At 39.8% G+C, this 14,016-nt stretch overlaps 1 protein-coding gene across 1 annotated transcript in view; it reads right to left on the bottom strand.

Moving 5' to 3' along the window:
• The window catches only part of LOC122808418 (cilia- and flagella-associated protein 70-like), a 165,790-nt gene that overhangs the window by 113,973 nt on the left and 37,801 nt on the right, over positions 1-14,016 (bottom strand). The gene's annotated exons all lie outside the window — the stretch shown is intronic.

Below are 14,016 nucleotides of genomic sequence, written 5' to 3'. Positions count from 1 at the left end.
AAAAAACAGATCAAAAATGCCAAAATTCACAGGAACTCACAAAAATACTGAAATGTCCATACAGAAAACAATTCATGTTAATTGACTGTGCTGAGTCAAACGGACTGCACAGTACAATAAATATTTCAGCTTTTAAGTCATGGAGCCTGTCATTCTTCTAGTTGTTAGTTTGTTTGCTATTCTTTAAATCTAGCTTTACCATGAAAGCTAGAGAAGAGGGACTGAAAGGATAACAGTTGGAACTCTGGAATCTTGACAAAAGATTGAGAAAGGAAAAGTCTAACACAAGCCTCCTGAATAGTTCTTTCTTTGGTACTATAAAAATGCTTGAATAAATGCCTTTGCCCATCTGATAGAAGGACACAGGTTTAATTACTCCTTGAGCAAGCATCTGATGCAGAATGGGAAGAAGCACAGAATCTTGGTTCACAACATAAGAAGGAATCACCTGGAACAGGGGGAGGGATTCCCACTGACACGTGTACCCCTTTAAAACTCATTTGTCTGTCACAGTGTGGTCACACAAAGGAAGATGAAGCTTCAGAGATATGGAAAGGTTACCATGGTGGGGGCAGGGACTCGAGCATGCAAACAGTCCTAATGACTGGGAGGACTGCCCTTGAATTTGAGGCTTTTCCTTTCTTTTTGGAGCCTCCTTGCCATTGATTTTTAAACTCATGTTTAATGGCTCCTTAATGCTTAAATTGCCTATTGAAAAAGGAAGCGGAGGAGGAAGAGAAATTCATATTTGCTTTAAAAAGGGAGGATTGAAATATCTGACTCACCCCTTAAATCAACTTTCTCCTTTCATCACTTTTCTTGAGCACCTTGTTGGCAGAAGGACCAAACAGAACTTCATTGTCTAATGGAAAATTTAAAATTTCAGTTTTAACATCTTTGGGAAAGTTTTGAGAATAAAGCCAAGCCAGTCTTATTACAGACCCAGATGCAGCAGCTGCTACTGCGAGAAATTTGGCAGTTTTATTCAAAAACGAAGTAGTCAGTTTAATACGAACATCGGAAAGCCTGAATACACCTTCAGAAGCCATTGCCTGCATAGCGGCTCCGGACTCATCCAAGGTAGAGACATATGCAGGTTCCATTGTCGAAGAAGCATCTCGTGGCATACCGGACTCCGAATGGGTCTCAGTAAAGGCCTGTGAATCTGTAGAAGTGCGTATCAGGGGCTGCAAAAGCGCCTCACTGAGTACTGGCAGACTGGCGACTAGCTTAACGGAAGTTTCGTCGGCAGTTTTGGACTTATGCGGTCTGTCTCTGTCTTTATCCTTACGTTTTTTCGGACGATCTGTAGTTGGATGGCTTAATGAAGCCATTTCGGAATACGGAGAATGACAGCGAAAGAATTTAGTGACAAAGTTAGCCGACAATGAATAGTTTGGGCGTTGAACAAGGCACAAAACCGACAGCGAGGAATGTCATGGTCTGGCCCTAAACAGGTGATGCAGTAAGAATGAAAATCTCTGTGAGGTATTTGCTTTCCACAGGCAAGACAATTGTTAACTTTTTCTGACATCAGTTAAGAGCAAGAAAAAAGGATCCCCAATGGGGTACTTTAGCTTTAGAAGACTTCAGGTTTGAAACTCGAAAAACGAAAATTTCAGGTAGCGGCCGACTGGCACTTGCGAACTGCTTCTGCGTTGGGCTCCCACGCGGCAAGAAAAGCTGATGTAATGGTGTCGGCTGCATGTTTTATACCCCTGACATCATGGAAGAGGTAACAGCATCCGACACAGAAATCCCAAGACTCTGGTATTCGGGCCGACTGAGGGCTACCTGCAGGCAGATAACCCTAAGTGTGATGACTGTAACAGTGAATACACTCGAACATCTACATTTATGTTAAGTGTACACAACTGTACTTTCAGGTTGAGAAGAAATTCCAGAGATACGTCTATCCCCTGTCAATGACTGAAAATAAAGTCAGAAGCAGAGAGAGAGCTCTTTTCCTTTTCTTACCTGTAGAATTAGAAAGCAAGGAAAATCTAAAAATGGCAGTTATATCTCCTGATACTACGACTAAACTCTTAGGAGTAACTATTGACCACAGCCTTAACTATGATACTCGTATCAACACCACAATAAAATCAGTTAACCGAAAACTAGGCTCCCTCAATAAAATTAAACCCTTCCTTACTCCCATTGCTAGAACTACTATTGCCCACACCCACCTTATCTCAACTCTCTTTTATGCCTCTCCTATATATACAAATCTATCTAAAAGCAACCTCAACAAGCTGGCAATCTCCTACAATAATATTGCCAGATTTGCTACCAGCTCCCCTTTCAGAACCCACCTCTGCCAAAATCTAAATAAACTGGGCTGGCTGGAATTGCATAATCAAATTCTATTTCACCAACTGATTATTACCCATAAAATCCTTTATCAACCAGGTAACATACCAATTCTCACAAGTCTAATCAGCCCATATAAAAATCTTACAAACCTCCTCTCAGCAAATAAACTACTGGTATCTAGACAAAAACCCAACAATAAAGCAGGAGATTCCCTTTTCTCTAACACTGTGGGTAAAACCTGGAGCCTACTTCCCAGTGAACTCGCATCTCTTTCTTCAACTACAAAACCTCCGCTCAGCAAATAAACTACTGGTATCTAGACAAAAACCCAACAGAAAAGCAGGAGATTCCCTTTTCTCTAACACTGTAGGTAAAACCTGGAACCTACTTCCCATGAACTCACATCTCTTTCTTCAACTACACTATTTAAAAAGAAATTCAAATTATACCTTACAACCCACTGGCCATGTCCCTGTACTAACCCCGCCTAAGATTTTTTCTCCTCCTTGTATCCTATGCTATAGCACCATTTACTACTCACTTTATAGCCACATTAAGACCCCTGCGTTCTAAGTTGGACCTATTGCACCCAGGAAAAACTGTATGGACATCTCTCTGTCTTATTTATGAGCTACTGCCCCTCAACTAATTCGCCCTATTCTGTTTATAACTAGTCTTTTCTCCTGTGCCTTACTCATAACTTTGATTTGGGAATCCCCTACATTCTTCTGAATACTTTTTTCTTCTTGCAGTGTTTGGTTTAAAAAAAATTTTTTCATCCAAAGGATGGGGGGGAATTCATCTTATTTGTTCTATTTTTACCTATTATGCATGCTAAAGTCACCATGTAACACCTGTTTTGTCTGACAAATAATCTAACTGTAGTTAAATGTTCTGTTTGTTAGTGTCTTTTATGTGGAGCTTTTCTCCCTGGGCCTCTACGAAAATGGACATATATCCAGTTAGACTAGCCCGGTCAACAAATGTAAAATAAAATAAAAATAAAATAAATAAGGAAAAAACACTAATGAGCTCCTTATCAAATCCCAGTAAATCTTTCCTATCCTTAGAAATAGAGACAGAAGACTGGAAGATTCTCACTTTGCTCAGTTTTCTTAGGTAACTCCCTGAAAAATGACAGATCCTTAAAAGATATATTTGTCCAAGATTCAGGTACCCCCCATCATGACTGAGTGAAGAACCTTTACCTGTCCCTTCCTTCAAGACTGACAAGAATGGTTCTCCCTTGCCTATGGAGGGCATTCTTACAGCCGCAGAGGAGAAGTGTATTCCCCGGTCCTTAGTGTATGTAAGTGCTACAACAAAGGGACTGAGGGAAAAAAAGATGAGTGGTCTGAGGATCTAACTGTGGCCACAGCAGAGTCATCCATCAGTGGTTGTGGTACAACTGCAGCCAGCCTGACACCCAAAGACTCCTTGACCACTTTCCTCTTACTTCCCCTGTCCACAAGTAGAACTACAGAGACTGAAAACTGCTCCATAGGTTCAAATGAGAAAGAAGCAGTGAAAATGGGTAGCATAACCTGAAAGAATCTGTAAACTTTTAAACAGTCAAAAGGTGGTTCTGAGGTAACAAAATCATCGACAATGCCCCACAGCACAATTTCCTGCTTCTAACACATAAAATCTACATAATTATGTAGGAAATAATGTGAAAAAATAAGATATTTTACGCAGTTAGTTCACACAAGCATTCATACAAAAAAATCTCCCCTGAACAAGGAATGACAGTCCGAAACACACAAGTTTCGTAAGAAAAAATAAAATAACTGGCAAAAAGAAAAGAAAAACAATTTTTCCTCAGGAAAATAATTTTGTGGATCTTTTTGCCCAACATGGAACTTATCTGCCCATACTTGCAGGATCACTAGCCAACTGACAGTTCCACAAAGCCGGCTGAAGCAGCACACTTCAGTGTCAAGAATGCTCTGAAGGATTTGACTGTCTTCCTGTCTTTACATGTGGTGTTCATCTTGAGCTTCTTACAGTTAGAGTACTTGGGGGGGGGGGGGGGGGCAATCCAAAAGTTTTGAAAAGTTGGCCAATAACAGCAGATAGGACTCAATAGTTTACGCTACAGACACAGTGATTTAATGTCACACATTACCATATCCTGTACTGAGCTGTACTGAATTGTGCTATACTGAGTAATAATGTACTGTACAATATAATACTGTACTGTATTGTGCTGTAAAGTACAGGGATGCACTATTTGTTCTGTTTAGTAATCATTTTCACTGACTCCTTATATAATACACAGCTACTACTCTGTGCCATATTATACTGTATTGCACTGCTTTTGCATTTCTTGCCCTGCTTCACTACCCCTTACTATATCGTACAGCTCCCATCTACCTTCTAGACAGACCAAGGGTATTCACATTTTGTAACATTGCATAATGTATGCTACCTGGTGTTTTTAGATTGACCATGAATTCTCAGTCAGTCTTTGCCACATCTGCTGACAGCCTGTATTACTAGGTACCCTGAGGCAGTGCATAAAATGCCAAATGCTTACTGACAGTCATTTGCTATTACCATAGAATGAGTACACGTGAGTGGTGCAAACACATATTAATGGATGCAAACCTCTCACACAAGGTGGTTATCAGTACCCATACCAACAGTATACCCACATACTTGGGTTCATAGGTGTGCACTAGGCTAATGGCCCTGGAGCCTTTACAAACTAGCCCATAGAAGTGCCCCGGCATCTTGCCGTCCGACGTTAGTTCTCACTGCCACTATCAATAGAGCCACTGGAGTGATACCCGGGATGAACTTTCTATTTCCCATCCACTCATCAAAATTTCTCTTGAAGAGGGTCAATGAGGTGCTCTGCTTGACATGTATGGGAAGTCTATTCCAGAGCATGGGCAGTCTCTGGGTTATGAACCTGTACCTCCACCATGTTCTGTTGATTGTGGTAATGAGGTTAAGATCTCTGGAGCGTGTGGTGCAAAGGATTGGGATTTCTTTAGATGTAGCATTTCTAACAGAGCTGGGTGTGACATGTTTTTGTAAGTCAAGCAGAGATGGTCTCTTAGTAAATGATATGAGACAGAGAATAGCTGGAGTTTTTTGAGTCTGTCCATGTAGTACATGTGTTTAAGGCCTAGGATCCACTTTGTGAGGTACTTTTGTGGCCTTTCCAGCTGTTGCATGTGTCTAGTGAGGTACATGCCAAATGGGGCATTATACTCAATGACTAGCCTAATGAGGGAAGAGCAGAGAGAGATGATGACCTCTTTCTTCCCAGATGCAAAACCCTTGGTAATGTGATGTGCCACATAGGACTTTCTAACCCAGTGGCAATGTGGTGGTCCAAGGAGAGGTTGCTGTCAATCTGTGTCCTCAGATCTCTTGTAACGCCTTCAGTGTTCAGTGGGCTCCCATCGAGGTGGTAATTAGTGGGAAATGAGTTTTTCTCAAAGGGGATGACAACGCATTTTTTGGCATTAAGCTTATGGCCATGGTTTCAACACCAGTCATTGGTCACAGTGAGGCCTTTCTGTAAGATGTCTACATCAATCTCTTGGGGAGTTAATAATGGCTCCCAGCTTGCAGTCATCTGCAAACCTGGTCAACCAGAGTCCCTCCATGTTGGCCTGGACTTCTGAGACGTAGTTGCCAAGCAGGAGAGGACCTAGGACTGATCCCTGTGGGACTCCACTCATGACTGGTCGGCAGTCTGATTTGGACTGTGCGTTCTGTGAGCCAATTTGTAACCCACCTAGTGATATAGGGGTTTGATGCATAGTTTGGTGAGTTTATCAATAATTCTTGAGTCGGGAATGGTATCAAAGGCCTTGGTCAGATTGAGGTAGGCTGTATGAAGTGCCTTGCCCTCATCCACAGCTCTGGTGACTGACTCAAAAAAGTCAACCAGGTTGAGCAGGCATGATCTACCTTTCACAAAACCAAATTGCGTGGGATCTAGAGTTTGGAGATTCCTTATATCCTTGTTAATTAGGTTCATGATTATGCGCTCCATAGCCTTACATATCAGACTATTCAGGCTAATGAGGCGATAATTCCCAGGGTCTGTAGTCACTCCCCCTTTATGGAGAGGGATGGCTGTTGCAGTGGGCCATTCGGTAGGGACAAAGACTGAGGTGAAGCTCTGATTGAACAGGGCATACAGATGTGGTGCCAGTTCACTTTGTAGTTCATGTAGAACACTTCTAGGGATACTGTCAGGTCCCATGGAAGATGTATTCTTGGCCTTGGACAATGCAGCTTTAACCTTTGCTGCAGTAATGCTGGGCATCTTGGCATTCCTCCTGTATTGTGATTGGTCCTTTAGGGGAGGAGAGTGGGGTAAAGATGGCACTGAATCTGTCAGACAGTATGTTGGCAATATCTGCTGGCTTAGTATAGGAGGTACCATTGTGCAGTAACTCAGAGCAAACCTGGGTATTGCCATGGAGATTCCTGATATAACTATAGAAGGCTTTGTGGTTGTTTTTAGTATCTGTTGCAATTCTGTCTTCAAAGGTGGCTTTAGAGGTTTTGATGAGGGATCTCAACTTTTTGTTGAGGCTAAAAAGGGAGTTTTTCCAGTCTTGGGATTCCACCTTTTTCTGCAACAGTTTCTTCCTTCTCTTGTAGAGTTTATTAATGGCAGGGGACCACCAGATCGGCTTCCTTTTTTTGGAGGAGAGCGTCTTGGTTTTGTTGGGTATGTCTAGTTCCATGCATTTATATATGTGCTCGTACAGTGCACTGATGCATGATTTGGCAGTCAAGTATCAATTTTCCATTGACATGGGTGCCGTGAAGTTAGCCATCTCTGTTTTTAGGAGCCCAAAGTCAGCCTTGGAGAAGTTTTTCATAGTGGTTACCTTTGTGGGAGATATGGGTGAGATGTGGATTTTCATAGTGACTGGTTTGAGGTCAGATCTAACCAGGGAGGAATTGACTATTGATGTAGAGCAACAGTTGCCCAGGTTTGTAATAACCAGGTCAAGGATGTTGCTTCCTTTAGTGGGGGTAAGAATGAGCTGGTCCAGGCACTGGAATCAATAAATTCCAGGAAGTGTTGGGCCAGTGTATTGGTGCATGAGTAGTTTTCCCAGTTGTTGGAGGGGTAGTTGAAGTCACCTAGTATGAGAGTGTTGGGTTGGACCCTAATAGTTTCCAGGGTGCTTAGGAACATTGAGTGAGAGTCTTGGGACATGGTTGGGGACCTATAGCAGGCTACAACCTGAATCGCCGTCTTACCCAATGTTTGTTGTACCTGAAGTATCTCAGATGCTTTATGCTGGGCTACTACTCTGGAGATGTGCATATTCTTTGTGAATATGGAGACACCACCACCTTTGGAGCTTTGATCCACATTCTGGGGCCGAAAGGTGCGGAATGAATTATAGCCTGGTAGCGCAGGGGTGCTTTCTGCTGCTTTAAACCAGGTCTCCAATACAGCCCAAATATCGATGTTCTCCATTTTGAGGAGTGCTTCGAGCAAGTGTATCTTGAGATTTAGACTTCTAGCATTGAGCAGCATGACCTCAGATTGCATTTATTTATAGCTGTTATGGTGGTAATTTGGTCTTTGGAACATCACCTAAAAAAGGCACTATAGGGGTGGCAAGAGCCTTATCCAGTATCCAAAAACCCATGGGTGACAGATGCAGGCCATCTCTGGCAAAGCATCGAGGTCTATCAGTCATGTCATCCCAAGCAAACAGATACTGGAGACCCCTAGAATGACACCAGAAATTTAGCCAATTGTTGAAGTCAATCATTTTCCACTTGTACTGCAGTATCATTCTGGGCGATGGGAGGAGAAAACACAAATCTAAGATAATTTACATATAGAAACAGGCAGAGTGCTGATGAGTTGTATGGTCAAAACAAAAGTGCCTAATAATCTCTGATTCTGTCTGTTTTTAAAATCACATTCCTGGTTCCTGTATTCTTCACACTTCCCTGGTTCCCAGGCTAACAGAAACTGCATTTACATTCTTAACATCTCCTTGTGTTATCTTGCAGCTGGTCAGGAAGCAGAGCAATAAAAATACATTTGCATGTTTAAATCTAGCAATTTAATTCTTGGTTAAAACAACAAAAAGAATGTCTTTACCTAGACCGGCCAGAGTCAACTTTAAAGATCAAAGACAGTCATAAAATGCTTGACTTAGCTTCCTTACAGCAGATTGCACTGTTGTTACATTTTTTTTCAGTTCCACGTGTAACTCTACTGTTACCATTTAAGACAACAAGCCTGTGGTTTACATTAATATTTACAGATGACAGAATTATCTCCAAAATTCTATCTGGCTAGGCTGGCAGCCTTCACAGAGTGCATTTCTGCCTTGGAGGTCTTTGCTGTTTGGGTAGATTTCTATTGAGAGCCTCCACGAAGGTGGGTGTGTGGTTTGTGTTTTTATGTGAGAGCTGTGACAGTGGGTGTTCTGGAGGGCTATGTGTTGCATGTGGTGTGGTGCAGGTGTTGACCTTTTCCTCTTGACCAGCTATACCGGTCTTGGCTTGAGAGTGCACGTCTTCCAATTTGGATATATAAATGCATCTCTTAGATGGGATAGGGATGGGAAATGGTTAAATACATAAAAAAGTCCAAAGGAATATCATTCATTATTTGTAAATCATAAAGTAATGTATTAACTTTATTGATATATCTGTCAATCTGAACACTTATAATTTCTTCAAAAGCTAGTCTATCATTCACAATTTTGAATACACCATTGTAGTAATCATTCCTATTCATTATTACAATTGCCCCTCCCTTGTCAGCCTCTTTCAATATGATGTTATCATTAGTTGCCAATTCATAAAAAGCTTGTTTCTCTTCATTAGTTAAGTTGTACATATTCTTAAACCTTTCATTTTGATAAAAATTCCTAATTTGTGTTTCACATATATTACAAAATGTTAGGAATTTTTATCAAAATGAAAGGTTTAAGCATGGACTTGTTTATGTATTTAACCATTTCTCATCCCATCCACCCTATTTTATATGGTATACATAAAGTACATAAATCTATCCACAAGCCACCAATGAGGCCCATTGTATCGGGGCAAGGCTGGGTAACTGAGCCTATATCTACATACCTGCAGGGTGAATTAAGTAGATATTTAAAATATGTCAAGAGTTACATTAAAGATACAGCTAAATTTTTGGGTCTATATTAGAACATCGAAGTTTCAAAACTTCGAATGTTCTAATATCGACCCCTATTCAGCGAAAGCTGAAAACATCGAACATACAGAACAGCGAATTTTTTCCTAGGGGAAAAAATTTGCTGTTCCAAAACACATACACAAAACACAAGCACACCAAACAAACAGCAATCCACACACATACACCTAAAATCTTAAACCTAACCCTACACTAAACTATACACACACCACTAACTATCCACTTACCTTAACCCAAACCCTAACCCTAAGATCCGTCACTATCGCACACTCACCTCACCCGCACCCTGACCCTAACTCACCTGCCCTGCCCTAACCCTCACGTCCACACAATCGCACACATACCTAACCCGTGCCCTAATCCTAACTCACCTAACCCACCCTAATCCTCACGTCCACACAATCGCACACATAACTAACCCACACCCTAATCCTAACAAGCCTAACCCACACTCAATTGCACACTTACCTGAACCTGACCTGTAACTTTCCACCACAGCACTGAAAATACCGAAGCAACAGAAACGGACAACTGAATTCTTTCCCTAGGAAAAATTTGTTTTTTTGTTACTTCGATATTTTCAGCTTTCGCTGAATAGAGATCGATATTAGAACATTCGAAGTTTTAAAACTTCAATGTTCTAATATAGACACGATTTTTTTACAGCAACTTAATGTATGGTTTACAATAAAAACTGCAAGTACATTTATTATGGTAACTCTTGACATAATGTCATTCTTTACCATGATACCAAATGATTATGGTATCACAGCTATTAGGCAGTTACTGAATAAATATAACTATGGAACAGGGAGACAATTAGAAATATGTGAACTACTAGATACAGTTCTTGAGAACAATATCTTTATTTCTGATAAGAAATACTACCATCAAATTTTGGGGGTTGCCATGGGTATCCCAGTAGCCAACAGATATGTAATGCTGGTTTTAAGTGACTGGGAGGAAGATAACATATATTCTGGCACAGACCAGTATGCTAAGAAGGTAGCATTTTTTGAAAGGTTTGTGGATGACATTTTTTTTCATTTGGGAGAGTGATGAAGTGGAACTAACTATATTTGTTGATTATTTGAACAATATAACAAACCTTTTGACCTTTTATATGCATTATTCATCCGAAATAATGGGATTTCTGGATGTTAACATTAGATATAAAGAATCACAAATACAAACATCAGTTTTCAAGAAGGATGTTCAGAGAAATAAGCATCCACACAGAAAACGTATGCACCCCCCCCCCATATATATATAAGGGTATTGTCATGCCACAGGTGGCATGTGTGAGTAGATTGAACACTAATGATTTGGAGTGTATTAAACCAACTGATCAAACTCTGGACTCTTTAAAGAAAGAGAATATGAGGATGAAGTATTGGTAAATGCTAAAGGTAATGTTTTGACTGATAGACGTTCAGTGGCTCGACCATACTTTAATGAAACCTTATATGAGCATGATAATAGTGCTAGCAATAATTATGCTAATAATGTTCCTATATGACAACATATAGTAGATGTAATGACGGTATTAGAAAAATAATTATGAACAACTGGGGCATCCTTAGGAATCTATCTGAATTTAGTAAAATTATTAATGAAAGACCATCATTTAATTATTGGAATTGCTCTAATCTCAAGAACAGATTATGTTATAAAGATATTATGACAAAAATCAGACTAGATATGCTAGACAGGGTACCTTTTCGTGTTTTAACTGTTGCTGTTGCATGTATGTTGAGAAGAAGAATATTTTTATACAGCCTGTGACTAATGCTACTTTCACCTTTAGATGTTTTGCTACATGTAATACTAATAATATAATAGATTTAGCCACATGCATAAAATGCACATGTTTTTATGTGGGTAAGTCTACAAGACGTCTGAAGGATAGAATCATAGAAAACAACTCAGACATTAGAAGGGGAATTCTGACTAATTCATTGCCTAAGCATATATCTGAAAACTCTACTCATAGTTTTAAATTTAGAGTTGTTGAAATTATGACCAAATCTATAAGAAGGGGTGATCTAAATACAAAATTAGAAAATAAGGAATACAACTGGATTTTATGTTTGCAAGCTGAATATTCACCAGGTATTAATCAAAAGGTTTCAGTTAAACCAGTCTTAAAATTAAAACAAATGAATGTGTAGACAATAATATGATTTATTTCAAATAATGTCTATATAAAAAGTTTTTATAAAATGCTTTTATAAAATGCTTTCTTAAGTTCTTAAGCACAAAAAAATTTTTTTGAAAAGTTTTTTATGAAAAGTATGTTTTGTTTCATAGAAATTCATTGTATTAACTGAATGATTGTTTTTATTGGCTGTGTAATTAGTACGTAATTAATTGAGAATATATATAAAAAAATGGCATTTTGATGCTTGTAATTAGCACTGAAGAAGGGTACTGGATACCTGAAAGCTTTGCTTATTTTATTATTTTGCCATTAAATTGAGTTGCTGTTTCACGTTGGTGTCAGCAGTTTTGTTTGGACTTTACTTATTTCCACTACTGCACATTTATCCTGGTGTGTTTTTTGTTTCTTCTGAGTGATCTAAGAAGCACCATGATTTCAGCTCTTAACTATGAATGAGAAAAAAGCATAATATCTATGATAGGAGAAAAGGAGTGTTCATAGGTTCACAGGTCCATAGGTAAGTACTAGGCGAGCTGCCCTTGGGGGCCATTTTAAGCCTCGCCAGTTTCTCTTTTTGTGCTCGAATTAAACTATCCCATGTGGTGTTAGATTAGATTTACCCATCTCATGATTGATAATTGCATATTGCCCCTAGTGAGAATAACTGGGATCATACCATAGATAATCTGAGGTGACCCATGCATGAGATAGCATCTAGGAGCTGCCTCTGTCCATTAGTAGTACAGGGGGCAGTCCTGGGATACATTTTCTGTTTCACATTCATAGATCCAAGTTGTGTGTGAAAATGGACAGGGATGACTTTTGTTTTATGTGAAAGGGAAGTCTGTTCTAGAGCAGTGTGGTACTGTCGGTGAGAAATACCTGTACTTCCAAACTGTTCAGTTGATGCTCAGAAGAGGTTTAGATCCATAGACCGAGAATTTCTGATGCCATTTGAAGTGCTGATATGCAATAAATCCATAAGTACTGGGTCAGAGGATGCCTTGTAGTCCAGACACAAGTCACTTCTTAGCAAACTGTATGATACCGAGTATAGTGACAGGGCTTAAAATTGATCCATGTAGAACATATTGTTTAGGCCTTGTATCCTTTTAGTAAGGTAACCCTGTGGGCATCCCAGTTGTTGCATGTGTCTGAACAGATACAAGCTGAAGGGAGCATTATACTCAATGACCAGCCTAATGAGGGCTGATTAAAGGGGAACAATGACATTCCTAGATCTAAACACAATTCCTTTATTTATAACCTGTGCAATATAGAAGGGCTTTCTTATGACAATGGACACATGTTGGTCAAAAGTTAGGTTACTCTTCAGATAAATTCCCAAATCTAAAACAACTACGTCAACTCCTAGGAGTGTATGATCAATGCAGTAGTTCCCTGTGATAGATAACTTCCCAAAGGATATGATAATATTTTTTTTGAAATTTAGCTTCAGTCCATGATTTTGGCAGCAGTTATTTATTTAGGACAAACCTTCCAGCAGGATGTCTAAGTCATTTGGGGACTCAATGACTGTTCCTAGCTTGTAGCCAGAGCCATTTGATATTGGCTTCTACCTCACAGAAGTAGATGCCAAACAGGAGAGGTCCCAGCACCAGAACCTTGGGAGAATCCACTGGTGACTAGTCTTTTTGTGGAGGTAACTTCCCCTATTTTGATTTTCTGCATCCTATCTGTAAGCCATCTAGCAATACAGTGGGTGACACTGGGGTTTATTCTAGTTTATTTAGCTTTTCTACTACGCCTGATTGGCAAATTGTGTCAAAAGATTTTTGTCAGGTCATTGTATGTGGTGTGCACCATTTTACCTTCATCCAATGCTTTGGTGACCTTTTCAAAAAAGTCCAACAGGCTGAGTAAGCATGACCTGCCCTTGATGAATCCCAACTGAGATGGGCCCAGTGTTTGGAGGTTCCCTGTGTCCTTATTGATTAGTTCCATAATAAGTCTTTCTATAGCTTTGCATTTCAGGCTGTTAAGACTAATGGGTCTGAGTCTGTAGAAGGTCAACCATTATGAAGAGGAATGACTGTAGCTGTTCTCTAGTTGCTTGGTACAAAACCTGCATGAAGACTGGGGTTGAAGAGTGTTGTTAGGGTGTGGTTAAATAGAGAATCACAATATTTGAGATGCACAGCAGTGTCCATCATTGCAGTATTTTTAGCTTTTGATAGTGCTTTTAGGACTTGGTCTTGCGTGGTAGCTGGAGGCGAGCCATTTTCAGACATATCTTAAGGAACAGGCAGAGGGGAGAAATGGGTAAAGTAAGAACTGAATTTAACTGCAGTAGATTTGCTATATTGTCATCCTCAGATTAGGTGACATAATTAAC

The sequence above is a fragment of the Protopterus annectens genome, chromosome 8.part0 (assembly GCF_019279795.1).
Source record: "Protopterus annectens isolate FY-2018-M chromosome 8.part0, PAN1.0, whole genome shotgun sequence".
NCBI classification, from domain to species: domain Eukaryota; kingdom Metazoa; phylum Chordata; order Ceratodontiformes; family Protopteridae; genus Protopterus; species Protopterus annectens.
The sequence above is the reverse complement of the archived record's forward strand: the minus strand, read 5'-3'. Positions and strand labels throughout refer to the sequence as shown.